Here is a 27,039-nt window from a genome sequence, read left to right as displayed (position 1 = left end):
ATTCAATACCCCGACCGCTAGCGTAAAGAGAGAGTCTCTGGCACGGAAGGAAAAAGTTGAATATAAATAACTACAGAAAGGGGAGAATGAACGAAGAAGGAAAAACATAACAGCAGAACAATGAATAAAAAACAACGGTACACCACCACACGACGAAAGCAAGAAAAAACAGCGAGAGTGGTAAAAAAGTAAAGGGAGCGATGCAAGCAGGCGAGCCAGCAGCCCGAAACGGGAAGATTGGGGAGGGAGATTGAAAGAAGGCGGCCAACTTGGCGCATGCGTGATTCGGGAGGGTAGGGAGGGAGGCAAGGGGGAAAAGGGGAAGGGGAGAGGGCGGCGTGGCTGCGAGCGCGCCCGCGTGGAGGGGCTCGTCCCAAAGAAACGGAGCAGCACATCGTGATCGCGGCTGCTGCAGGCCAGAGTTCGGCGCCCGACGAAGGCGGCGGTCGTGCTGCGTCCCGCGCTCAACAACACCGGGCTCGACAGCGTCCGTCGGCGGGATAGGAAACGCTCGGCAGGGCGCACCCTTTATCCCTAGTTGAAAGCTGTAGTCGCGTTAGCGCAGCTGCGAAGACTGCCCAGCTCTCCCCTTTTTTTGTCAACCACTAGCTCTCGTTCACGGGACAGCCAGTTTCGGATAAGGGGTGTCCCATACTGTCTTCGTAGCTCTTTCCTCCCCTAGTTCAGTCGTAGGGAAACCTAAGAGCAAAGAAGGCTTTGTGGAGCGCAGGTTCATCGTAGTGGCCACTAAACAGGGCAGAAAAGGAAGACATTCGAAAGGGAGGCGACTGGAAAGAGCCATCGCAACGAAAGCGGTAGCGTAAAGTTTCCATTCGGCGGATCGGGCCAGTCGTAATTTGTAGGCTATAAGGTATCCGTGAGAAAGCGGAGCGTAGCCAAGACAAGTGCGACGAGAAGCCTCGAACGACGAGGAGTGCAAGTAGTCGACGACCGGAATCAGGTGAGTAGAATTTCACACTTCCAGCGGCATGTCAATCTGCGTAAAGTGGGCGCGGTCACGTACGAGTGACGCTCGTTTCGAGCTGCCAGCGCAGTAAACGGCCGAACTTGAACTTCTTTCGCGTCTTAGTAACGACGACAAACAGGTCCTGCGAACCCGATAGGATTTTCAGCCTCTAATCCAAGGATGGGAAAATGCCGCGCGAAAAATGAATGCGCTTAATTATCGCTCCGGCTGGTTGTCTCGTACACGCGTTCTGCACGATGTTTAACGTCCAATATGTGCTTTCTCAAACGTTCTTCGACACTCATGTATCAAGCCACACACGATGTGTTAAAACCAGGCAAGTACCAAGGAACACAGCGTTTCTGAGCACAAGAACGGCAAAATCTCGTGCCTGGCTGAGAAATATACAATTTTCCGGCCGTAGGGAGTAGCCAGTCGTTCCAGCCGATAAGCTGCATAACGGCGTTGCATGCCACTCCAGAAACTTAAAGCCACAAGTGCTCATTTTATGTTAGCGAGTACAGCAAAATTAAGTCATTCTACACTGAAAGTTGTTGGGGTTTTTTTTTTTTCGATACAGCTCTTTTCGAACGGCAGCTTTTGGGACCAGGGGCAATTGCCTTGCATTAATCCTATCGCAATCAATAGCTAGCGTTCATTCATTGCGCACTCCGCAACAGGCCCACTTTCACAGATAACAAAACTAAAATACACCGCAAAAAGACAAGCCACGAACCAATAAGTTCAAAAGTACTTGTTGGAAACTGAAGCGTTTAAGACATGGAGCGTGCCGTCTTGTTCACGGCGTTGCTCGACTGTAGTGCGACGAAGCCGACACAACTAAAACCCGCGCTACTGCGAGTTCCTCGCACTCTGCAATCCGGGGGATTCAGATATGGGAGCAGCCCATTAGACCCTTAAAAAATGAAAAAAAAAAAAGAAAGGGCAAAGTCCAACCGTCTGCGTCCAGAGATGTTAGCAACGACGAGAATCGCATTATTTGTTTTACTTATTTATTAAGCACCTGCATCGCCATTTAGGTATTACCTCAGAGGGGAAGAGGGGGGGGGGGGGGGGGGCACTGTTAACGCCGATATAGAACGAAATTTCTTTTCAAGCACACGGTGCCGCTTTAAACAGATTAATTACCAATATTCCAGACTACTCAAGTACGTATTCCATGGTCACACTCCGCACAAGTCATCAGCGCGCTTAATGTCGCTAAGAAAAAAGTGTGGACCTTGTTCGTGTGAAAGTCATTCATGCATAGCAGAGGTAGCTTTTTCACCAGTGTGCAATGGTATTGCGCACAATACCCTGCACATGGTTCCTCCTGAAACTACGTATTAGTCGTCCATTATGTGCCCTTCTTTCTCATGCTTACAAGCTACTGCTTTTCCTGCTTTTTACATTTTTTTACTGACAAAATAGCGCAGCGTCAACAGGCCACACCTCAGAGTCTATACGTGACAAGTACAATCGCACAACAAACAACATAAATCGAGCTCCGAATCAAAATAATCAGAAGCTGACATCCGTTTCATAACGACAAAATTGAACGCGTTCGTTCACTCCAACGAACCCCAATTCCCTTGAACGAAGCAATTTCACGTTGCTACACAAATGCGCGGGGTTAAATTTATATTTTTTATTTGAAGAAAGATTTCACTTTACCTTATTTCTCTAGCGCACTCTCGCTTCTTTTGTTTTTCCCTATTCTAATACTCTTAAAACAGGGCGCCATTGAGCGTAACTTTAAATCGCGAGTAGCCGGAAGACACCACCACATCTATCTCTACAGCACTGTCCGTATTGCTTAATGGCGTCCACCCAACAGCACCGGGCTCTGAGCTTCAAGTCGTTACAAATACGAGCTCGGGCTAGGGCGGTATTTACATTTCCGGCGACTGCTACTTCTCCCCCTGTCCCCTCCCCTTTCGCAGCCGCTAAAGGGGGACACGTCCCGTACCCGTCACTCCACAAAAAGCCCACCACGGAAGAGTGCGGAGCACGTCGAAAGAGGCGTAGCGCGAAAGCGCATCCTCCACTATATTCGGAGTACCCCTCCCCAACTCGTCGCTAAGCACTTCCTTATCTCGCTCGCAAAAAATCTCGCCGGTTTGCGAAAGACTGAGGACCGCGGGAGGCTGCTTCACCACGATGCACCGGGTCGTCGGGACGAGCGAAGACGACGGGGAGAAAAGGGGGACGGGGAAATGGGAAGGTGAAAGCACTGCGCATTTCTCAGGGACCGGTAATTATTCAGTCGCGCCGACAATTAATCCGACAGGAAGCGCTCTTCCCTCCTCGGCCGGGGGAAACGCCAGCCAACCGCCCCCCCCACCCCTCTTCCCCCCTCTCTTTCCTTACCGGTCGCAACCCCTCCGACTCTCCTCAGCTGCGCCTGCCATCGCCGGGTGCTCTCCGCCCGCTCGTTCGCGGTAGTTGGGGGGTAGATGTATGGTGCCCTACACGCGTCTGCGCCCCGCTCGAAGCTCGCAAGCGGTGTGTACACGAGGAGCCTCGCATATGCAGCTTGTGCGCGTATCCGGGCTAAGCGGCGCCGCCGGAAACGGTAAGAGAGAACGCAAGCAACGGCGGCGGCGACGGCTAATCTTGATTGAGCGCCGGCGCAAATTGCGAGCAGGCCCCGAAACCGACGAGCACGACGTGTACGCTTGCCCTCGTTTCCCTCCTCCTCCTTCCCTTCTCTCTCTACCCTCGGCCGTACGTTTCATGCACCGGTTGCTGCCCAACGTGTAGGCGATTTGCACCACTATGAACGACCGACGACTGACTGCGCTCCCAGCCCGAAGCGGATAGAGAGGGAGAGAGAGACGGCTCGGGCGCCGAGGATGAAGCCGCCAATGCACGCTCGGGCGAGTGCGGACGAACGCCGGAAATCGCGACAGCGAGGCATTAATTTGCCGGGCACTGAAAGCCAGGGCGGCGACGTTATGGCTGCTCTGCACAGACGCGAAAGCGCCGCTTCCGCGAATTTGGTTCGGACGAATTTGGCGCTAAGCGCATGCGGAATCGGTTTCCGCTCCAAAGTGCCCGACTGTTTAATGCCACGCAAAGAGAGTGTCGCCAGTGGAAGTACACGAGGAAGCGAGAGGAGCGGAAAAGAAGCCTGGGGACGCACTTCGGCGGCGCTTTAAAACAAGGGGATGTTTATGGGCGAAGTCTGAACGCTCACCGGCGTCATTTGGCGGTGAAGAAAACCTTGCACATGACCCCACCCCATGGCAAGACGTCCCAACGACGGCCTAAGAAATGACGTCCGCGTTCTCACCGGCTGCTATCTTGTCGTTTCGGGTCCACGAGGGATAACCCAGATACCGTTTGAAGTCCCTCTGGGGAGTGAAAGCACAACCAAATAGCCTCGTTTACATGAACCCGACAGCGGCGGGTCGAGTCAGTGGTCGAGTTGAGCAAACTCAACCCAACTCGATGAGATGACTGCCTGTTTACATGAACTCGACACTAGCGGGTCGATTCTCGCGGCGCGCCCTGCGAGGCGCGACCGCACGAGTAGTAAACCGGCGCGCGCTTCTGTTCTCCCCCGCAGAAAATGCTTACCCCAAGCGTGAAAGACGATTAAGTGTAATTTGCAGAGAAGGCTGCGAGTCAACCCGCCCTCTGTAGTCGGGCAATCCAAGCCCGACTCGACGGTGACTTAGCTCGACCCCTTAGCGTATACGTGAGCCCGACAGCCTACTCGACCTGACTCTTGTCGGGCTCATGCAAACCCCAGCGTCGTCTCGTCGTAACAAGCTATCGGCCTTCTTGCGAGGTGCTGAGACCTTTCCAGTGCTTCCGTAGTTAAATGTAGAAAATGTGTTGCAGTAGCCAAAACGCCCTTCACATGGCTAGGTGTCTTACTTGCCCCATTTACTGTACCTCAAGTCAGAAAACACACTTGGTCTAAGACTAGCGGAAGCTCTCCATTTCTGCATCCTGCACCGTGTGAACAGACTAAACAGTTTTGTTCGCTAATCTACTTAAACTCGATAAACTGCCCCGCAAATTACGAGCTTTTAACCGGCTGCAGATGACACAAGAGCAAGTTTCTACACGGCAAACAGCGCGAACTTCACTTCATTTCGTTGTGCTTGCTTCGGTACCTTTCTTACGCTCACATATACGGGTCACAGACCTTCACATCTATCTCGGGGATTCCGGAACTATGAAAAGGAAAAAAGAGACCGCATCTCTTTTCCAGGCGGCAACTGCGCGAAGTTCGAAGTCCCCATAAAACACCGCAGTGCCGCCGGCACTCTCGAAGCTGCTTTACGCCACATCTACAGACTCAGCAAGCGCCCGAGTCCGCTGGTTGACAATGAGCTATCATTCACTCTCCCCACAACGGCGCTTCCTCTGCGGACGGGAAAGGAATTCCACTCGCGTCATACGCTCAGCTCCATAACTTACCATCCGTGACGAAAATGATAGTGAAAAGCAAAAGCGAAGAGAAAGCGTGGAGGAAAACGCGTCGGCCCTTTGGCCACCGGGGAGTCGAGGGAGACTCTCATTCATAAGAAAACGCCGCGCACTGCCGCGCAGTAGGCCCCGTGAAGAACGAGCCTGACAGACTGCTGGGGCAGCGTCCGCTCACTCCATATCGGCGCCCGGACGCAAGAGTAATAGCGCACAATAACGCCGTCGTCCTAGGGCAGCAATAACACTCGCCAGCGTTCGGCACGTCTGGCCTACCTCAGGCGCTGTCGTTCACGAACACCGCGCGCCCTGCGAGCGGTGCAGAAAATGGGACCGAATGTTTGCCAAAACGAGACTCCGTATCGGTTTTCTTTTTTTTTTTCTTGACGTTATTTTCCTTACTTGTTTTACTAACAGTTACACTTTCCTTTACGATTGTAGAGGCCCGGTACCTTCTCCTTATCTTTTCATTCCTGCTACACCGCTGAAGTTCCCGCCGCTGCTATTTGAAACGCGAGCGCTTTCGAAAGGAGTTTTGCGAACGCCGTACAGCAGACCTGGTCGAGTTAACCTGACCCTAAAAAATAAAAAAGCAAAACGCTGAGGCAGCGTATGAGTATCGAGCGTTGGCAATATCGAACGAATATTGCATCATGGGCCATCTACGCTATATCCGGTATAAATTTTTTCGTTATATCCGGATATCCATTTTTTTTTTATGCCAACGTATACAGCGCGAGAAGACAAATCGTTTGACGCCACTTCGAATGTCCTACGGCAATTACTTTGGCAGTAATGGACGTTTAAGGCTTCAACAAGTCACGGTTTGGGGAACCAAAGGTAATCGGTGCGAATCCCTGTGATGAGATACGCTTTCATTCGACCAGTAATCTTATGTTGTGTAACGCGCTGAATCGTTTGATACCACTCCGAACATTCTAAGCCAATTAGGCGGTCCACAATCTGTGTACCAATGGTACCACCCGCTGGTCCCACTTCAATTGTGTTTCATACTAACGCGACCTTGAGTAATGCGAGTATCAGACCTCACGCTCTCAAAGTAAGCCGGAAGAGTACTCTCCTACGCCGTCTTAAACGCCACAGGGCTGAAGTGGAAAACAACACTGTTTACAGAATACCTGTGCTTTGTATCTGATTCAGAGGGAGTGCAGTCAGGCAGTGCAAACAACGGATAGCCAGAAGACCGCGGAGCAATTTCTTTCAAGAGAAAAGCATCGTCAATACGAGGGCACGCAGCATCACAGCCGCCCGAACCTCACTGTACACAGATTCCCACCGAAGGGATCGACCGAAGATATAGGTGTACATCTAACGTAATCGGCTGCCAGGACCTGTATTAACTCAATGCGAATATTGTCCCAATACTGTATAGCCTTGTACCTGCGCATTCATTTCGCCGTTCGAGGTCGACGTTACGCTCGCGTGCATAGTGACTGCGAAAAACATACTGTTTCCAGTAGGAGCGCGCAGCTTCTAACACGAATTCCGCTCGTGACAGTGTCAAGTGTATGACACGCGCAGTTTGCAGCGTCACGAGACAAGTATCAGCGGCTGATAAGCATACCGCTGCCCATAAAAGCCGTCGTACTAATAGACGTGCTATTCCCCGTCCTGCACTTGCCGCTGCTTTGCGCGCGGCTGCTTTGGTGACACACGCTACTACACCGCTCGAATTCATACTTATTATACCCAAAAACACGTCAAACAGATGCATTAAACTTCTGTATACGACAGGTGTGGGAAACATCCAGTACCACAACCACAAAAGCGTTCACATGCCCAATACTAAATACTAGTCTTCGTGCAACCATACTTCCAGTTACCGCCAGCAGAAAATATATAAGTACAGCTTGCTCTGAATCTGTGTCCTCATCACTCCCCTGCTTAAGGTAAAGATGCTAGCTTCGCGGCATCTTTTACCTTACTACGAACTTAGTTCGGCCACCATCAAATCAACTAATCTCCTCGCAGGCAATCCGAAGTTCACCACCATGCCACTCCCCAAAGCCCATCTTTCTCTCTCTCTCTCTCTCTGTCTCGCTCGCTCCGCATCAATTTCCCCCGCCCCTCTCCGTATCGGCTCATCGCAAATGCTGCCACACGCTGTTGCTTGCCGGCGAAGGATCTTCATCGTCACCCTCGCCTTCCTCTCCTCACTCCGAAAGCCCGCCAGCCCGCTTCAACACACTGCCACGCACGCAACTGCAAGATCGCAGCAAGGGCCTCAATATTTATAGGCTCCGTCTCCGCCTGACGAGATTACGCGTCGACGTCTCGCCTCTTCCCCTCAACACCTCCCTCTTTTCCCCCTATAGAGCGCCTCCCAGATTCCAGGCCAACGCCAGCGACGTCGCGATTTTTGCGGCGCGTCGTCTCTCTTCCCCCTTTCCCGCTCGTTCGTCAAATTGCCTCCGTCCAACCTCGTATTTTCCTTTTTCTCCCTTTTTCCCATTTTTTTTTCGTCCACCACGGCGTCCCGGCCTCTTGTTTTCGCTGCCTCATACTCGACTCACTAACGCTTTGCTTCGTGTTCTCGCTCGCCGTCCTATCCTCGGCGTCCCCGCGGACTCGGCGTTGATAAGTAGACATCGTTAGATATCGCTTTTTCTTTTCTCTCTCCTCTCCCCAACCTCTTCCCTAGCAGAGAACAACCTTCACCCATCTTCCACATAACCTTCCCCAACGAGCATGAACACGCCTCTTTCCTTCATTGCTTTACCTCCCTATTCCCTCGCGCTCAAGCCGATCACGTTCTGTGTCTACTTCTTGTGGCGGCGGTGCGGCGTGTTTTCTCGTTACGGGGGCGTATATATATAGAGTTCGGCGGCTGTTTACCGAGGGCGACCAAAAGAGAGTGCGGGATGTCTCCACGATGCGATCCTTCCCCAGTGCGCATGTACACATACGTACGCACATCGTAAGAAGCGCCATTTCTCCGCCGCGACTAGGTTTGGCGTCTCGTCCTCCGCAAAGAACTGCATCGCTGACTCTGCGCTTCATTACCGGATTTCTTCGCTCTTTCCCTTCCTTCCCCTTGCCTTTTTTTTTTCTCTACCTTCGTACTTTCCGCAGAGGCTCCGTTTCGTCGTATACGATGCGCGTTTGCCGCACTGAGAAATCGAGGCTCGTTCCCGCTTCCGATTTCCGCTCTCTCTCGTGCATCCCCAACTTCCCATCAGCTTCGTTTTTGCCACGTCGATCGTGAACGTATAGGACAGCGAGTAGGGAGAAGAAAATCTCCGTCGTAATGCAATGAAACGCATTATTTTTCTTCTTTCTTTCTTTTTAGAGTGTTACTCTACTATTCGCGTTATTCTGAAATCCAAGCCATTGTTTCAAAATGGCGGCCGCAATGGTATTCGTCGCATAGCAAGTATGTATACATACCACGTGACCATGTGGCCATCATTATGTATGTAAACAGGTGGTACCCACCAGATGGCATGAGGCGCATCACCAGGTGTCAGGTGGTACCCCACAAGGCAACCATGTGGCACCATTCCACAGTACCATACCATGGCACCGAACCGGTTGTACAGCAACAACGCATACTTATAAGCCGCACCCAAGGGCAGCATATACCACTACACCTTCGTTTCCCTATACATACCCCAGTGTGCAAACAGTAGAATTTGACCACCGAGTGGTACCATTGATACACAGATTGTGAACCACATATTTGGCATAGAATATTCATAGTGTATCAAACGATTCAGCGAGTTATGGAGCAGAATTACTAGTCGAATCAAACCTTAGCGTATTATAGGGATTCGTACCGACGACCTTTGGTTTTCAAAACCCAGGATTTCTTGGATCTTCAGACGTCCATTACGACCAAACTACTTGACGTAGAGCATTCGAAGTGGTGTCAAACAATTTGTCTTCTTATGCTGTATACGTTGGCATCAAACTGGTAAACGCAACACACACAAAAAAAACTTACAGCTAACACTTGACCATAGGCTGCCTCAGCGTCTGGTAATTTTTGCATCTCAGCCCGATTTCGACTAAACCACTCCGCTGTACGTCATTTGTTCTGTCACGTTTCTTTCGCGACAAGGCGACACGACAATGAAACGTTTTTTCTTCAAGCGACCCGCGCTGCTTTTGCGACGACAACAAGCACAAACTGCACAACGCTAATACAGCGTATACTCGGTCTCACAAGTCGTTTGCAGCGCTGTGATGGTTGCGGCGATCTGAGCCAACCAGAACGGCATGCTCTGCAAACCGGTTTCTTCCGCCACTGAGAAGTAAATAGCTGCTGAGCGCAGGAGACTAGCAGAATGGCTAGCAGCGTAACACGCCACCTGGCAGCGTTGGCAGGTGAAGAGCTGCGCTCAAATTTCTCATTAACGACTACCGTAAAAAGTCTGTCAGTGTTTCCTTTTTCTTGTTTACGCAAGGATCTCAGCCCCCGACTCCACTTTTCGTAAAATTTCTCGCTCACACAAGAAAGCCACTCGACAGGTAAAGGACCATGAACAAACGGCGTGCCGCCCGATTCAACTCCAACCCAGCATTACAGAACAATTCTACATACTTTTTTTTTTACTACTTCTACTATTTTATCCAGACCCCTCTCCAGACGAGACTTCATGGTCGTCGCTAACATGAAGTGACGTTGTGAAGGACTGCGTACGGGAGGCCTAGGCATGGCCCAAAAGAACCCTCCATCGACTAACACCAGAGACACTGTGTCTGGCTCAAAATTATCGCCCTGTCCCGTCAGCGCAGGCGGTTGTGTGGAATGCAGCGGGCGCAACACAGAGACGTGCGAAATAGCCAGAGGGCTAAGGAGGAGAGGCCGCGCGGGGAGCCCAGCGCGACCACACGCATCCCTGCGGCCCGTTTTGCAGCGCGTCCCCAACTCCCCCCCCCCCCCCCCCCCCCCTTTGGCACAGAGACAGGCACGTTTGTGCGTTTGTGTGTGCGCGCATGCACGCCTGCAGACGGCCTTGTTGCGAGGGACGGTCTGTGGACTCGGAGAAGGCTAGGAGTTGGGTCTTTATTAAGGGAAGTTAACCAAAAAGAAAAGAGGGCCCCAGTTCCTTGGAAAGTACAGACTGGCTCCCCGAGCAGCTGCTCTCTTCCGCTGCTAGAGGAGGAATCTCTTTGTCCGTTGACGGCCAAGTTTTCGAATGCCGTGGTCGCGTGTCCAAGCCGCGGTTCTTGGAAGAGACCACCCCGGGTTCTGATGCGAGAAGAGAGAGGACAGCCGTGACCCTCATAAATATGTCAACTTCGAGAGGAGTGCGTCTTCGGCTGAACATGAGACCCGCGTTCGCGAAGAGGCCGGCACCCTGCGGCGCGGAGGGTAGGCCGGGACGCTCGCGGCAAAAACAGTTTCCCGGAGTTCGCGGGCCCACTGGCCTGCAGTGTCTTGTAACGCGACGGCCTTACTAATGGCTCGAGGTGGCGAGGGAGGCCGGCAAGTTAGCACCAAGAGGGCTCCCAGCAGAGGAGGCGAGGAGGACACCGAAGGAAAGAAAGGGAGTCCTCAGAGAGAGGCGTTGGAGACAGATGAGACAAAGGGGAGAACGGGCAGAGACGGGCGAGGTGGACGGAAGCAGATCGCGCTGGTCTGCAGTCGGTGAGGCCGGACCCGAGGGCATCCGTTGCAAACTGACCGCCAGCCGAGACGCCCAAGAAGCCGGACGCCACAACCCGTCAGAGTACCGCCAGCTGAGACGCCCAAGAAGCCTGACGCCACAACCCGTCACAGTCACCGAAACGTGGGACCGCCACCAGGCTGAGCGCCACCCCCGCCAGAGCAGCCGAGAGCGAGGCAGCGGTGACAGCGATGAGCGGAAGACGGTGGTGAGCGGAACTCCCAGTTTCACCTTCAGGCAGAGTGAGAATAAATTAGGTTGATTCGGAGGCGTTGTGTGTTGGCTCATTTCTCCTCGCTTCAGCAGAACCCGTAGATAGCAACAAACAACTGTGTTGCATTGTGACTGACCCCCGACAGGCGGGAACGTCACAAGTGGTGGCAGCGGTGGGATTTTGCTGAAGTTTTGGTGCGAGACCATTAACCCTCGTACCCGAGGAGAAAGGGGCCAACATGTCGCTACCGCAATCGCAGAATTCTCACGACGGAACGTTGGGAGCTAGTGCGCTAATGTTGGGCGGTATGATTCCGACGTTCACAGGGGACGACACGGGTCCCAAAATCAGGGACTTCCTGCAAATTTTAGAACAGGTGGCAAACATGGGAGGATGGCAGGAAAAACAAATGATTGGGATGGCGCGGTGCAAAATGGTCGCGGCGGCTCAGGATTTCGCCTGGAGGGATGAAGAGGTGGCTAGCGCTGCCACATACAAATCTTTCAAAGTGCTCGCATTAAAGCGTTTCGACAACGAACCGGCGAGCACAAAAGTTGAAAAATTCTTAAATGCGCGCCAAAACGTTGGTGAGGATGCACGCTCTTTCGCGAGCCGTTTGAAGAGACTCGGGGCGGAGACCTTGAGGGACATTGATGGCGAGGACACGTCGAAGAAAAGTGTAAGGAATGAGATACTAAATGAGCAGCTTCTTTCCCAATTTCTTAATGGCCTTCGTGACCCAGTCCGGCGGTTCGCTTTGTCGCGGGACCCCAAAACCTTTTCCGACGCTGTGGAAGTGGCAGCCAGGGAGGAGGAAATTGAGAAGACTTTGCGTACACGCGCTGCGACTGTCAGGCAGCTTGAAAACTTTGAGGAGAAGGACGCACTCGGAATGCGCTTGGAACGCCTAGAGAGACTCCTAGAGGAAAGCCTCCGAATGCGCAACCAGACTGAACCGAATGGGGAGCCCCGCCAGCGCGGGAACTTGGGCGTTTGCTTTTCTTGCGGCAGGCCGGGACATTTCGCTCGCTTCTGTCGGGCGCGTCAGACGCCCCGCTGGTCCAGGCCAGGGTCAGGAACCCACTTTAATACCCGTCGCGACGAGGACCAGACCACAGCAAAGGTGCAGGGAAACTGAGTACGGCCTCCGTCGTCAACCGGGATGAACGGGGGCAGTGCGAGGCAGTAGTGAACCTATGCCGGGAGACGAGCCCGATAATCGAGTGCAAGGTGGCAGGCAGACCCGTGAAGTGTCTCGTGGACACAGGTTCTAAGGTCAGCCTATTAAAACGCAGCGCACTGGCAGGTATAGACTCGAACTGGGAGAATGTGTTCGAAAGGTGCGAGAGCCAGATAACTCTTATCGGCATCACTGGAGACCGCATAGGCACGTTCGGCGTCTATCGCATACCTTTGGCACTTGGCAGCCACACGTTCATTAGTAAATTTTATGTGTGCGACGACAGTGTCATGCTTCCTGTAGCCGGCATCATCGGACAAGACATATTAAGAGACCAACGGATAGACATGTTGTTCAGCCAGGACATGATTCGGGTAGGCGGAGCTTATATCCCGATTGATAACTGGGCACGCGATAGGCCGGCGATACAGGATTACGAGTGCGGTGGGCCCCAGGGGAGCATATCCGTCGCGCTGATCGAGACTACGGTGCTGCCGGCGATGAGTGAGTGCATTCTGGCCTGTAGGCCTTTGTCTCCCGTATCAAGCGGACAGATGAAAGTGATAGAGTTGTCTCGACTGGAAGTAAATGGACTTGTGGGAGCGCCCGCCCTCATTACAACACGCGAAGACGAGGCTATCCCCGTCAGGGTGGCCAACCTAACCCTTCAGGACATACGCCTCGGAAAAAACAAGCTACTCGGGGATTTGGTAGACGTGGAGGTAGACAAGCCGATTCTAAACGTTAACTCTAAAGAAACGGCAGATACGCGGGAGAGTTTGCTGAGGATGTTTGAGCTCTCTCACATTGAGGAACCAGAGAGGGTCGAAATCGAGGGTCTGATTTTGGAGAATAGCTCGATATTCTCAACCAGCAGAACGGACCTCGGGTGTTGCCAAGCCATTAAGCAGCGGATACCCACTGGAGACGCTCCTCCCGTCTACCGTCGAGCCTATAGGATCCCTTTCGCCAAAAGGGAGGAGATGGAAACACAGATAAGTGACTTGCTCAGGGCCGGCGTCATCGAACATTCCACGTCGCCGTGGGGCGCACCGGCGTTACTGGTAGCGAAGCCCGATGGAAGCTATCGCTTCGTTGTTGACTACAGAGACCTTAATAAGGTTACTAGGGTGGACCCCTACCCGTTGCCAAACATTCACGAGACCCTGTCGCAGCTTGGGAAAGCGAAGTATTTCACTGTTGTGGACATGGCGAGTGGGTATTGGCAAATAGAGATGGATCCCCGTGACAAAGAAAATACAGCTTTCAACACTCCTTCCGGGCACTACGAATGGAACCGTATGCCGATGGGACTCGTGAACAGTGCGGCAGTATGGCAGAGAACGGCCGACGTCATACTCGCAGGCCTATTGGGCAAGCTTTGTCACGTGTACCTAGATGACATCATTATTTATAGTGAGTCCTTTCAGAGCCACATGCGGGATGTGAAACGGGTTTTCGGTCTCATTAGAGAGGCAGGACTTAAGCTGAAGCCGGCCAAGTGTCAATTCCTGAAACCACAGGTTAAATACCTGGGACATGTTGTTTCGGCCGCAGGTGTCCGGCCTGATCCAGAGAAGTTAGAGTGTGTGAGGGACTTTCCGCGGCCGAAGAGCAAAACCGAAGTCCGCCAGTTCCTTGGTCTTGCCACCTATTATAGGCGTCACATCCCTGATTTCGCTGCAGTAGCCAAGCCACTGACCGCACTAACGAGCAAACAACCTTTTTCGTGGTCTCATCGGGCTGAGGGAGCTTTTCAGGAACTAAAGGACAAACTTGTGGAGGCACCTGTACTTCGCTTCCCAGATTTCAGCCAACCATTCATACTAGCAACTGATGCATCTAAGCATGCCTTAGGCGCGGTCCTGTCACAGATGCACGATGGCGAGGAACATCCGGTGGCTTACGCGAGTAGACAGCTTAACGCGGCTGAGCAGAATTACGGAGCAACCGAACAAGAATGCCTAGCAGTGGTGTGGGGAGTACGCCACTTTCGTTGCTATCTCTTCGGACGCCCTTTCAAAATTGTTACCGACTGTCAACCGCTAAAGTGGCTAATGAATGTCAGGGACCCGAACTCTAGACTGGCTCGCTGGAACCTGCTTCTCCAGGAATATAGTTTTGAGGTCCTTCATCGCCCGGGGAAGACAAATCAGAACGCTGATGCGCTCAGTCGCTCTGCCGTAACCCGAGTAACCCAGTTTTTGCCCTCTGTGGAGTGGTCCCATCTACACGACGAGCAGAGGAGGGACCCATCAATTAGGAAAATTGTAAACAAGTGTGAGAACGCGGGGGGAAAGGAAGCTGGCCGATATTTTTTGGATCGGCAAGGTATTCTAAAGTTCAGGGAGAGGGAGCATGACCCGGGTCGGAGCGTTGTTCCATCGTCTATGAGAGGGGAAATCCTGCGGCTGCATCACGACATACCGAGCGCGGGCCACCTAGGTTTCCGAAAAACCCGTCAGAGGGTCAGCAAAGGGTACTTCTGGCTTGGCATGAGGAAGGACATCGCTCAGTACTGTAGGAACTGCGAATCCTGCATGCTTCGAAAAACCCCGAAAGGAAGGAAGCCCGCTCCACTGCAGGTTTTCCAGGACGTAAACCGACCGTTCGAAAGGACTGCCATGGATATCGTAGGGCCTTTGCCGAGTACGACGTCCGGCAAGCGCTACATTCTCGTGTTTGTGGATCACCTGACGCGGTATGCCGAAACGTTCGCTCTGGAAAACCAAAAGGCTGAGACTGTTGCGAGGGCATTTGTCGAAGGGGTTGTATTGCGTCACGGAGTTCCTTCACGGCTACTCACCGACCAAGGAGCTAATTTCACCGGAAAGCTGATGCAGAGTGTTTACCGCTTGCTGGGTGTCAAAAAGCTCCAGACAACAGCCTACCACCTTGAATGCAATGGGGCCGTGGAGAGGTTGAACCAAACGCTGATTAGGATCCTTTCGCATTATGTACACAAAGATCAGCGCGATTGGGATCTTTGGCTGCCGTTCGCTACGTCAGCGTACAATTCTGCCGTCCACGAAGGAACTCAGGAAAGCTCCTTCTTTCTACTTTACGGGAGGCAACCAGTGCTCCCCGGGGCAGCATATGAAGAACCGAAAGGCCACTATGGCACCCTAGACAACTACCAGGCTGAGCTTGCGCAAAGGCTGAGTGACGCGCACAAGACGGCAAGAAAGGCCCTCCGGTCGGCCGCAGAGTCACGAGTAAGGCGTCTAGAAAATGCTAGCAAGGAGGCAGATTTCAAGGTAGACGATAGAGTGTATCTGCACGCTGAGGTCCCATCAAAGGGACTTGCGAGAAAGCTGTCGCCACAGTGGGTCGGCCCGTATCGAATAGTGGAGGGCCTGTCTAACGTGACCGTTCGCATCCGCCACACGCAGTCTGCACAAGAAAAGATAGTCCATGTTAATAGGCTACGTCATGCCGGAGGTGCCGAGGCCTTCTCCTGCACTCTAGGAAGTTCGGCGCGACCACGCCTGACGGAGAGCTCTGGGTCTCCCCCGACCGATGTCCCCGAAAATGGCCTGCAGAGCGTCCCACCGGAGGTATTGTTAGAGCTCGCCAATCAAGATGAGACTCGCGCTTCGGGGATACCCCTGCCAACACATAACTACGCTCTAAGAAGCCGCGGGCCGCGTATATACCCTCCATAATCACATATAACCTTTGTAATACATTTCGGAATCTAGGATGATCCTACGAGCTGCTGCGATCATTTGTTTTGTATGCTAATAGCCTGGACTTAAGGAAAAAGACGAGAGAGAATGGGGAAAATCGTCTACTTTTACCTGTACTCATGACTTTTCTGCGGTTGCGTGTTTTACTTAGCAGGCGGAATTGTCCGCCGTGTGAAATTTACTCCTCTGCCTGGGGGGACTGAGGGTCCGCCCACATTGTGCCGTGTTGTGAAACCAGTGCTTGTGCGCGACTACGATGTTTGGCAGCTTTGTCGTGCTCGAAATATGACTGCTGCCATAAGATTGAGTTGCGAACTTTGCGACGTACTGTTGGTTGTGAAAGTGCGGTGACCACAAAATTTTCATAGAAAATTTCTTTATAAGAAGAGGGGGTTGTGAAGGACTGCGTACGGGAGGCCTAGGCATGGCCCAAAAGAACCCTCCATCGACTAACACCAGAGACACTGTGTCTGGCTCAAAATTATCGCCCTGTCCCGTCAGCGCAGGCGGTTGTGTGGAATGCAGCGGGCGCAACACAGAGACGTGCGAAATAGCCAGAGGGCTAAGGAGGAGAGGCCGCGCGGGGAGCCCAGCGCGACCACACGCATCCCTGCGGCCCGTTTTGCAGCGCGTCCCCAACTCCCCCCCCCCCCCCCCCCCCCTTTGGCACAGAGACAGGCACGTTTGTGCGTTTGTGTGTGCGCGCATGCACGCCTGCAGACGGCCTTGTTGCGAGGGACGGTCTGTGGACTCGGAGAAGGCTAGGAGTTGGGTCTTTATTAAGGGAAGTTAACCAAAAAGAAAAGAGGGCCCCAGTTCCTTGGAAAGTACAGACTGGCTCCCCGAGCAGCTGCTCTCTTCCGCTGCTAGAGGAGGAATCTCTTTGTCCGTTGACGGCCAAGTTTTCGAATGCCGTGGTCGCGTGTCCAAGCCGCGGTTCTTGGAAGAGACCACCCCGGGTTCTGATGCGAGAAGAGAGAGGACAGCCGTGACCCTCATAAATATGTCAACTTCGAGAGGAGTGCGTCTTCGGCTGAACATGAGACCCGCGTTCGCGAAGAGGCCGGCACCCTGCGGCGCGGAGGGTAGGCCGGGACGCTCGCGGCAAAAACAGTTTCCCGGAGTTCGCGGGCCCACTGGCCTGCAGTGTCTTGTAACGCGACGGCCTTACTAATGGCTCGAGGTGGCGAGGGAGGCCGGCAAGTTAGCACCAAGAGGGCTCCCAGCAGAGGAGGCGAGGAGGACACCGAAGGAAAGAAAGGGAGTCCTCAGAGAGAGGCGTTGGAGACAGATGAGACAAAGGGGAGAACGGGCAGAGACGGGCGAGGTGGACGGAAGCAGATCGCGCTGGTCTGCAGTCGGTGAGGCCGGACCCGAGGGCATCCGTTGCAAACTGACCGCCAGCCGAGACGCCCAAGAAGCCGGACGCCACAACCCGTCAGAGTACCGCCAGCTGAGACGCCCAAGAAGCCTGACGCCACAACCCGTCACAGTCACCGAAACGTGGGACCGCCACCAGGCTGAGCGCCACCCCCGCCAGAGCAGCCGAGAGCGAGGCAGCGGTGACAGCGATGAGCGGAAGACGGTGGTGAGCGGAACTCCCAGTTTCACCTTCAGGCAGAGTGAGAATAAATTAGGTTGATTCGGAGGCGTTGTGTGTTGGCTCATTTCTCCTCGCTTCAGCAGAACCCGTAGATAGCAACAAACAACTGTGTTGCATTGTGACTGACCCCCGACAGGCGGGAACGTCACAACGTCATCACACAGCAAGACTACATGACCAATTGGTCAAATTATTCCGTCATGTGACATCAACTGTCAATGGGTTACGCGACCCGTTAGGTCCCTTACGCCTTCCCACGGCCTCCTAACTGCCCCACACAACATGGCCACGTTGACCAACGCAAAACTCGTACCGCATTATGTGAACGTCCCAACTTTGTACATACTTCATGATAATAATTCTAAGAATCATGTAAACGTCGCTGCATCGAAGCGAGGCGCAGTGGCACTCCATCGCACCCTCCCCCTCTCTATCTTTCTCTCTCTCTCTCTTAATTTTCTCTCCCACCATCTTTCGCTTCGGCCTGTTGATGCGATGCCCCTCGGTCACGGTACAATTGAGGGCAATGCGAGCAAAATAAGACCGATAAGCGAACGCCGCTGGCTGTTGCGCGATGAGCGGGAACGAAGGGAGAACGGCGGGGGAGGCAGTCCCGAACGCGGGAGCGCCTGCTATGCACAGCGGAGGCGCAGCAGCAGCAAGCAAGGCTCGTTACCGGGAACGCCCGCGTGCCTCGCGAGATTACCGCCGGCCGAGCGAGAGACGAGGCGCGGCAAACCACGAGATTGCCTTCGGCTAAGGAAAAAAGGGGGGAGCAAGGGAATAAATCAGGGAAAAGAGGGACCAAACTGGAATGCAGCAGGCACGCCCTGGCCTCGTAATAGGCACGCGACCTCCAATACAAGCCAAGCTCGGTAAAGGGAAAGCGTCCTGTCGGCGATGAAGTGAAAGCCATCAAAACGCGGCTTGCGAAGAAGCCTGCGCGCTTTTTTTTTCTTTTCCTCAGGGAACAGCTCGGGGCTAATTTTGCAATGCTGCCCTGTCTTTAAGTAGCCCACTTAACTACACTCGTTCTCAAAGCTTTCCTCCACTCCATTTTTTTTCATCACAATAGCACGCTCCTCATTTCAGAAGCTTTCAAACAATTCCTCGCATTGGCGTGACCCGTTCCGACTTCTTTCTTGTTGTTTGCCCGATGTGTGACTTCCGAGATTTAAAATAAGGCGTAAAGTAGCAGCGGGCGCAGAAGACGCGATGAAATCAGTTGTCCATTCTGCAATAATTATAGTTTCGATTGAAAAGTTGATTTTTCTTACTATTATTATTATTCGTGGAACCCAGCACTGGGTTTCAGGGGTGTGACTCTCTGTATTCCCATTCAGTGTGTTCTCTGCACTGAATCTGCTGTTCTTCTCAATGGGAGCAAGAAGGGGGTGGATTCTTCATCGGGCATTTATCTGCCTCTCATTCTGCCCCCTAGACAACTGTAACTGCGTTAGAGAACTGCGCTGTCTAAATAAAACACTTCGACTGTCATCTGCCTTTCGGTATGCCCCCTAGATAACTGTAATCGCGTTGTCTAAACAAACCACTTCGACTTTCACCTTACTTTTCTCGACAACGCGGTAACTATACCTCTAACCGAGAATCAAACGTGCTACAATTTGAGTGACTGATATTCTTTCGACTTCTTTGTTTTCTTCTCCGTACTGTCGTGCGTGCTTTCGTTGCTACTTAAGCTTCGGCACGTTTTCAGCACAGTCTGCTGCACATCCATGTAGGCAAAACCGAAAGAAAAAATAAATCTTCGCTCTGCTGAACGGACTCCAAAGAAAATGTCTCTGGCTACTCAAATACTATACGTTTGACTTGCGCAAACAACAACTGCGTAAATGGCTACTATCGCTGGACACTACAGAGCACGCGTGACAAAAGCCCATGGCTACGCATAATACTATGGCTCGACGTCGCCAAGTGCAAAGTTCCCCGGTGATTTTCACGCTGTTCTTTGAGTACACTTGCGCTGAATTGCTTGGGGCTAAAGTTTTAGACCGGGCTATAAACTGGCCGTTTATTTCGACGTCCACGCGGAACACCGAAAGTTATTCTCGCAAGCGCCGCCGGTTGTCCAAAACGAACGGAGGAAGTCTCAGCGCGTGCATTAGGCCGCTATCCCGAGAAAACATGGTAAAAATAAAGACGTCAGAAAGGACTACCACTCTTAACACCAATACGCCTGTATGGGAGTAGAAAGTGAGTAAGCTGTCCTCTAGCACCCTATCCTTTATAAAGCGCTAGATGACAGGTTACTCCCTTTTAACTGTTTTTATTCAAGGCGCTAGAGCAGAGAACAGAGGTGCGAGCAACGACGACTGCAACTTTGAAAAAATGATAATGAGAGAAGAAGCGGGTGACAGAGACCGCAATGAAGCGAAGAAAAAGAAAGAAGAAAGGAATGAGGAGGAGGAAGAGGCGGACCTTCGGTCTCATTTCCGGTTCCGGATCGGCGGCGGCGGCGTCGCTGCAGCCTCCGAAATTGCCTTTCCATTTCATTGCTCACCGCCCGCCAGGCCGCGAAGACGCCGCGCGCTCCGGAATTTTTCCATCCCGCCGCCGTTTCCTTCTGGGGATCCGCGGTTTCTTCGCCTCCCTCTCTTCTTCACTCCACTTCCTCCAGCTCTTTCTTTTCTTTTTCTATATCACGTGTGCTGTTCCCAGAGACGCCTCTCTGATTAAAGTAATACGAGCTATTAGTAATAATAGTAGTAATACTCGACAAGCAAGCAAATCTGCATGAAAGCATGCAGTGATTGCTCATTAGCACCAACTTTCTTCGCAGTTGGCGAAAATCTGCCGCGGTTCAGGGCTCGAACCAGGGCCCACCACCAGACCAGTTGCTCGACCAACTACGCTAACCAGGACGGCTAGTAGTTTGCAGAGCGAGGTCTAATCGATCAACAACTCGAAGAGTGAATGTTAATTTAGTTTGGTTTGGTTTATGGAGGTTTAACGTCCCAAAGCGACTCAGACTATGAGGGACGCCGTAGTGAAGGACTCCGGAAATTTCGACCACCTGGGGTTCTTTAACGTGCACTGACATCGCACAGCACACGGGCCTCTAGAATTTCGCCTCCGTCGAAATTCGACCGCCGCGGCCGGGATCGAACCCACGTCTTTCAGGTCAGCAGCAGAGCGCCATAACCACTGAGCCGCCGCGGAGGCCGAATGTTAGTTTAGTGAATTTAGGAGAAAGCTCAGGGTGAAGTAGGTACGATCAAGAGATTAATTGCTCATTAGCATCAGTTTCTGAGAAAACTGCGTAGTTGTAATCTGCAGAGGTGTAGCTGCGCTCAGGTTGACGATGTCTTGAGCTTTTAAACTTGTTTCCCAGAAGCGAGTTAATTTAACGTAACCTAATCGCAACAGAATACAGAGACGTAAAGAGACTAGACATGACGGCTGCATGAATATCTGCAGCGTATGTGCCCTTATCGCGTCTTCGGAGTATTTACGAACGTGCGACTTTCTGGCGGCAGTCAAAATGACGTTTGTAACGAAACTAGCTCATTAGATTCTCACAAATACCGAAACTAGCTCATTAGATTCTCACAAATACCGCAGACTCGCTGGAAGAAGGTTGTTGGTAACTAGAAAGTTACCAACAACCAGTCAAAGGCCAACTGGACCAAACTTTCGCTATCTTGGCCTTTTAAAACTTTTGCAGCCAGTTCAAAGTAAGAGTACACCTGTTTCGTTCTGCTTGACACTAAGAACCGCTCTAAATTTCTCGTCACACTCTCGGGCTACGACTTACCACCGAAGAACTCTCTCCCGATTCTTTCTGTCTTCCCTTATTTCATTCCAACACCTCACTTTTCGCGACCCGACGGTGATTCCCCAATAGCCTTCCGTACCACAGACAAGAGCAACGACCAAAATGCCCACGTCGAACCCCCAGTGATACGGCGTGCTCGCTCTAGCGCATCGACAGCCGACGTGCGAAAGTTCGAAGAAAGCTCCTCCGCATCACTGGTACACGCCAGCAAAATAAAAATAAAAAAAAGCTCAAGTGCTTCAATACTCTCTTCCGCACACCACTCACGAGCACCACAGCCACTTCGACGGCCAATTCTGAAAAGCGGAACGCGGTTAAACTTAATCCCTTAGTACAGCACCTCTCGAGCGAGGCCGCTCGATGACTGCGCCACAGAAATAAACCGAGAAAGGACAAAAAAAAAAGATTCGGTAAAGCCAAAAGAACGACTGTGCGGGTCCGTCCGGCGGCGGCGGCGGCGGGCCGCGGAATCTCGTCGGTGCCCCAAGTAAAGCCTCTCAGCGCCCCGCAGAACTTGGCTCTACTTACGGCCACCTTCCGCGGTCGGCTTCCGCCGAGGTTCAAGGGGGGAGCACAAGGAGAAGTGCTAAGCCCGTCGTTGGAGTTTGTTTAAGGGCACTTAAATTCGTCGCCACACAAAATGCCGGCACAGTCGTGCCCTCCAGCGAGGATTTGCCCGCGAATCTGAAGGGCGATTGTATACTTTTTTTCTCAGCCACAGATGTCCGAAGGTTAAAAAGAAAAAAGAAAGAAAAGCAATACGACACGGTTTTTCGCCACGGTCTGTCTGTATTGGATTCGGTCAAAAGAAGCAGGAAAAGAATTAAAGACAGCAACGCAATGAACTACAGAGAGCATTAAGAGCATTACACGTTCGTGCTGTGCGCACGTACGACTGTCACCGACCGTTAGCAATGCCCCGTTACACAGGCAGCTTCAAAATGCTATTCGCGTGAACAGCAGTTCAACTTTACTACTGCGTTATAAGACTGGACGGTAGCTGTCTCCTTTCACGGTTTTTTCCGTGGTATCTGATTCCTGTTAGGAGGCCCCACACCGCTATCAAGCTACAAGGAATCGTTACTAAATAAAAAAAAAATCTTAAGGGCCTTGATAGCATTTAGGCTGCCAGCTGTGGCGTCTACAATGTCTAATGTTCTTACGATTTTCCCGCCAAAGCTCCGGTTGGATCCGGACCATTCCATTATATGGGTATGCATGAATCATCACCTTCAAGAATGTTCGAGTATCTTCCATAAACATATGGGATTATAATACTCCGACCCACTAATCCACTTTAACTCATTTTCTGGAGTGCGCCTAATTCCGAAATTTTGCGATCCCTAAGAATTTTGGGGGTTGGCCCTTCCTCCAATTTTGAGGGTCCTCCCATTTATAACTTTGACGGTGCCCTATGATTAGTCCACTCGTGGTCACGCGGTGTTGATGACGTCACGAACCTCTCAATCGGGGGAGTCCTCATACCCCAACTGGCACAGTGGCGATGCGCCACTGCCATGGTAGGTGGCTGTTTCAAACACAGCCACCAGTGGGGCTTGTAAGACCCAGACTGCTCTCCCCGAGCACCCGTAATATGCTCACGCCACGCTGGGCAGTTCGCTCACAATCCGGCGGGCAGGTTTCCACCTTCCACGGTGGTCAGGTTGTGATGACGTCACAAGATAACCTGACCTATCTCGGCCAATCAGGGAACATCGCGGGGAATTTAAAATTTCGCGATCCACTCAGATTGGTCAATTGGGGCCACGTGGCCCTGATGACGACATCAGGGAAACGACCAATCGGAGTTTCGTTACAGAGAAGCCGGAGATTTTTTTGTGAGACGGCGGCCTAACCGCTATCGCATTAATAAGCCTGTATTCCACGACTGTTAGCTCCAGACAATGATTAAGCATATGATTCTGCTAAACTATATTTTACGTGCGAATTTTCTAAATTTTCTAACAAATAAACACCGTAGCACAGCCAAGACAATCCGTTTGGCTTCGCCACACCGCTTGTCTAATAATATCACACCGCTTCGAGTAACTGCACAACTAAAACGAATCTGTTCTGTAACAGTAGCAGATTTGTGTCTACGCTAGCAAGGATAGCAATATTTTTTGCGACTACAAAACAAATTATGGGGGAAATTTTTCACCAAGTCGACCGATGAAGTGGAACAGTGGACGGCCAGATTGGACAGTTAACCTAGTTCAACTAAGATCGCCCGTCTGAGTTGAGTTCGTGTGCAGATGAGATCAGTGCACTGTGTGAAACCACCTAATTGTGATCGAAACCAACTGCTGCTAACTCTGCGAGATTATAAGCTGCCCGAGTGAAACAAATCAGTTTACTCTCCAGCCACAAATTTTCTCTTTAATCGCGCAACTACTGAAACAAAAAAGCACTGCTACCGTAATGATCCCACGAATCCTACAGGCTGGTGCATCAGTTAATTCTTACGTTGGCAGCCCTTGAACGCGCAAGTACCGTTGGAAAAGAATGAGAAAACAGAGGGACGGGTAGGGACTGAAAAAAGGGGACGCTTCCGGGCATATTTCCGTGAAAATTGCCGGACGTCAGGAGGTGAGAAATGACAACAGGAAAACGAATGCTTCATTATACGGAGGCTATATATCACCGATGTTCAAGCTGCGTGGAAGCGTGTGCTATCCGTTCCGTCCGCCATTCTGTCGTCGCTTGTGGGCAGTTATAATAAACGCTTTCCCCTCCCCCACCCCTCCCCCAGCTAAAAAAAAATGAAAAAAATGCCATAAGCCGAAGTGTGCGCGCACACACACGCACGCACGCACACATATAGTATACACGAGCAGTGAAGGCGGACTAGCAAACCCTGCTTTTATTTTTCTCCTGTAGTTCTTATAGTTTATCCCGTGCGCACTCAAGCGATTATCAACGACGCAGTCAAGCGCGTCCACAAAAAAGCTCAGCAGCGCATTGCTTTCGAATTCGTCGCCTGCGAAAAAGAAAATACGAAAACCCCAAGAGGGGCAGATAAGTCTATGAACAGCGGACAAAAAAAGTAAACCGAAACAATATCCTATATAAAGTTTCTTTCTTCTTTTTCGCGGTTCGTTCGCCCCCTGCCTCCTTACCGCTGGTCGTTCCTACATTCGACACCAGAACAAACAAACGACATTGCTCGGTAGCCATCGGTCCAGACGCCACATGCACCAGCTACCGAAACCGAAAAGAACAAAGAAGAAAATAAAACGAGAACTGCGACAATATGCGGCCCCAAGAGAAACTGTCACACGAAACAGAAGACAGTGGCAGGCAAAAAAAAAAAAAAAAAAAAAAACGGAGCAAACCACCCGTCGTTCTCAGCGAAGCGGCACTGCTCAGACCACCACCCACACGCACACAGTTGGCAACCAACGAACACAACACGGCTTCTGAGAACAAAAACAAACAGAACGAATCTCGGACTTCGATGACTTCGCGAACAAAGTTCCCGACGGCGAGACTCTCCGCAGACGTGTGCGCTCCCCCATGGCCCTCGGTTACGATTAGGCGCCCCCCCCCCCCCCCCCCCCCCCCCCCCCTCCCGATCCCTCCTCCGAATGCTGAGAAGCCGGGCTGCTCCGGCAGGCAGACAGGCCGGTGGGCACAAGCACCGCCGAGGGTGAACGATTGCTCGTCACGCGCGGCTGACAGACGGATGAACACGTCCCCCCCCCCCCCCATCGGTCTGCCCTCGGGGGAGAAAAGAGGAAAGAGATAGTGGAAGAGGCAGGAGGAGGGGGCGCTCTCCTTTACTTAACGATCGCCTGTCCCACTACACGCAAGGCGGCGACCTTGGCGACCACTTTCCAGGAAAGCTCACTCTTTCAGGAGGCCGCTGCCGTGCTCGGCATACGAGCGCAATAAATCAGCTCCGGGAACACGAAGGGGCGGCCGAAGCAAACCCTAGCCAGGAGGGATTGCGGGACGTCGAGCTGCATTACCGGCTGCGTCCGAGCGCAATCGTCTCGGTCGTCCGCTGTGAAGTCGGAGTCGTTTGACGCACCCGTTAAAGACACGATAACCAGTTCAACGCATCCTTTGGACGCACACTCGCGCACATCCTAGCAGGAGCCGGGTTTAAACTGGAGGGTAATGGTCACACTCCCCCGAGCGCGGACACGATTACAAAGGAAGCCTGCACAGCTTACCCCTGAAACGGACAATAGTGACATCGATTCAGCTCCGGGTTGTTGATCAACTCGGCTTCACCGATCCGTTTGCGAGTCATCGCGGTTAATTCAATTTGAAGAGCGCCCGCGCCAGCCTATATAGTGCACTCTAAAAAAAAAGGTAGTTGAGGTTACTACATTTTGGGGTAGTAACGACTGTCACATATATGACTACCTAGGTAGTAACTGTACGTAGTAACTGCAAGGTAGTAACATTTACTACCTCTCAGTAACTGTATGTAGTAACTGCGAGGTAGTAACATTTACTACCTCTCGAGAGAAAACACCTTAAGAAATAATCTAATGACTTTTGACATTAGAATCTTATGCATATAAGATAGTAATAGTGCAAAATAAGAGCCAAAAAAAAAAACTAGAGCAAAAACAAAAAAGAAAAATTTAAAAAATGCCTGCTCTCAGGAGGATTCGAACCGCCGACCTTTGACTTTCTATCCTCAAGTTGTTTCTAACCTGTTTCTATACTTTCTATCCTACCACGCTAACCACTACGCCACGCCACCTTTTTTTTTTCTTTATTGCATGAATGAATACATAACGTATTCACTACGCCACGCCACCAGACGTTAACTTGTCAACTTATGTGCCGTGATATGTGCAGCCACAGTTGTTTCTTGTTCTTTTGGTTGGTTTATGGGGTTTAACGTCCCAAAGCGACTAAGGCTATGAGAGACGCTGTAGTGGAGGGCTCCGGAAATTCCGACCACCTGGGGTTCTTTAACGTGCACTGACATCGCACAGTACACGGGCCTCGAATTTCTCCTCCAAAGAAATTCAGCCGCCGCGGCCGGGATCGAACCAGCGTCTTTCGGGCCAGCAGCCGAGCACCATAGCCACTGAGCCACCGCGGCGGCTGTTCTTTTCATTGCGTGTAAATGTAGCAGCAGCATCTACATTCTCGCACGGGACAACAATGTTGTTGAGAAGGACCTTTCAGTGGCTGATGGCCAATGACATAAGGAAATCTTGTGTGTTAACGAAAAAGAGTCTCTGCTGAGTTTTTATTGTCGAAAGACATGAATACCTGACTTCGTGGTGACTTTCTAATGTGTCACAAGGAGTGCATGAACATGACATCAGAAACTCAACGCCCATTTTTGTGCATCTTGTAGTAAACCAGAAGGAAAAATGAGCACAAGTCAGGCACAATAGCTTGGGGTTGGTGAAAAAGTGCAATTAAGAAATCAAACTAAAGAATGGAACACGTACGCGCTGCGTATATTGTATTGAAAACAAAAAACAGCACTGGTAATTTTGTTAGATTTGCTGCCAATTAGGAAACCCTTTTCAGTATATAAAA

General features: G+C 51.7%; 2 protein-coding genes across 3 annotated transcripts in view; one reads left to right on the top strand and one right to left on the bottom strand.

Annotated features, from left to right (window-relative positions):
- Positions 1 to 27,039, bottom strand: part of Plod (procollagen lysyl hydroxylase) — a 125,382-nt gene that overhangs the window by 44,108 nt on the left and 54,235 nt on the right. The window lies entirely within an intron of this gene.
- Positions 368 to 27,039, top strand: part of LOC149364618 (immunoglobulin domain-containing protein oig-4-like) — a 45,953-nt gene continuing 19,281 nt past the window's right edge. Inside the window, exon 1 of the mRNA XM_089574571.1 lies at positions 368 to 961. The gene's annotated coding sequence lies outside the window, so the exon portion shown is untranslated. The remainder of the gene's footprint in view (positions 962 to 27,039) is intronic.

The sequence above is a fragment of the Amblyomma mixtum genome, chromosome 2, assembly GCF_055824585.1.
Source record: "Amblyomma mixtum isolate Tamu chromosome 2, ASM5582458v1, whole genome shotgun sequence".
In the NCBI taxonomy this organism is placed as follows: domain Eukaryota; kingdom Metazoa; phylum Arthropoda; class Arachnida; order Ixodida; family Ixodidae; genus Amblyomma; species Amblyomma mixtum.
This window is presented reverse-complemented; position numbering and strand designations above follow the sequence as displayed.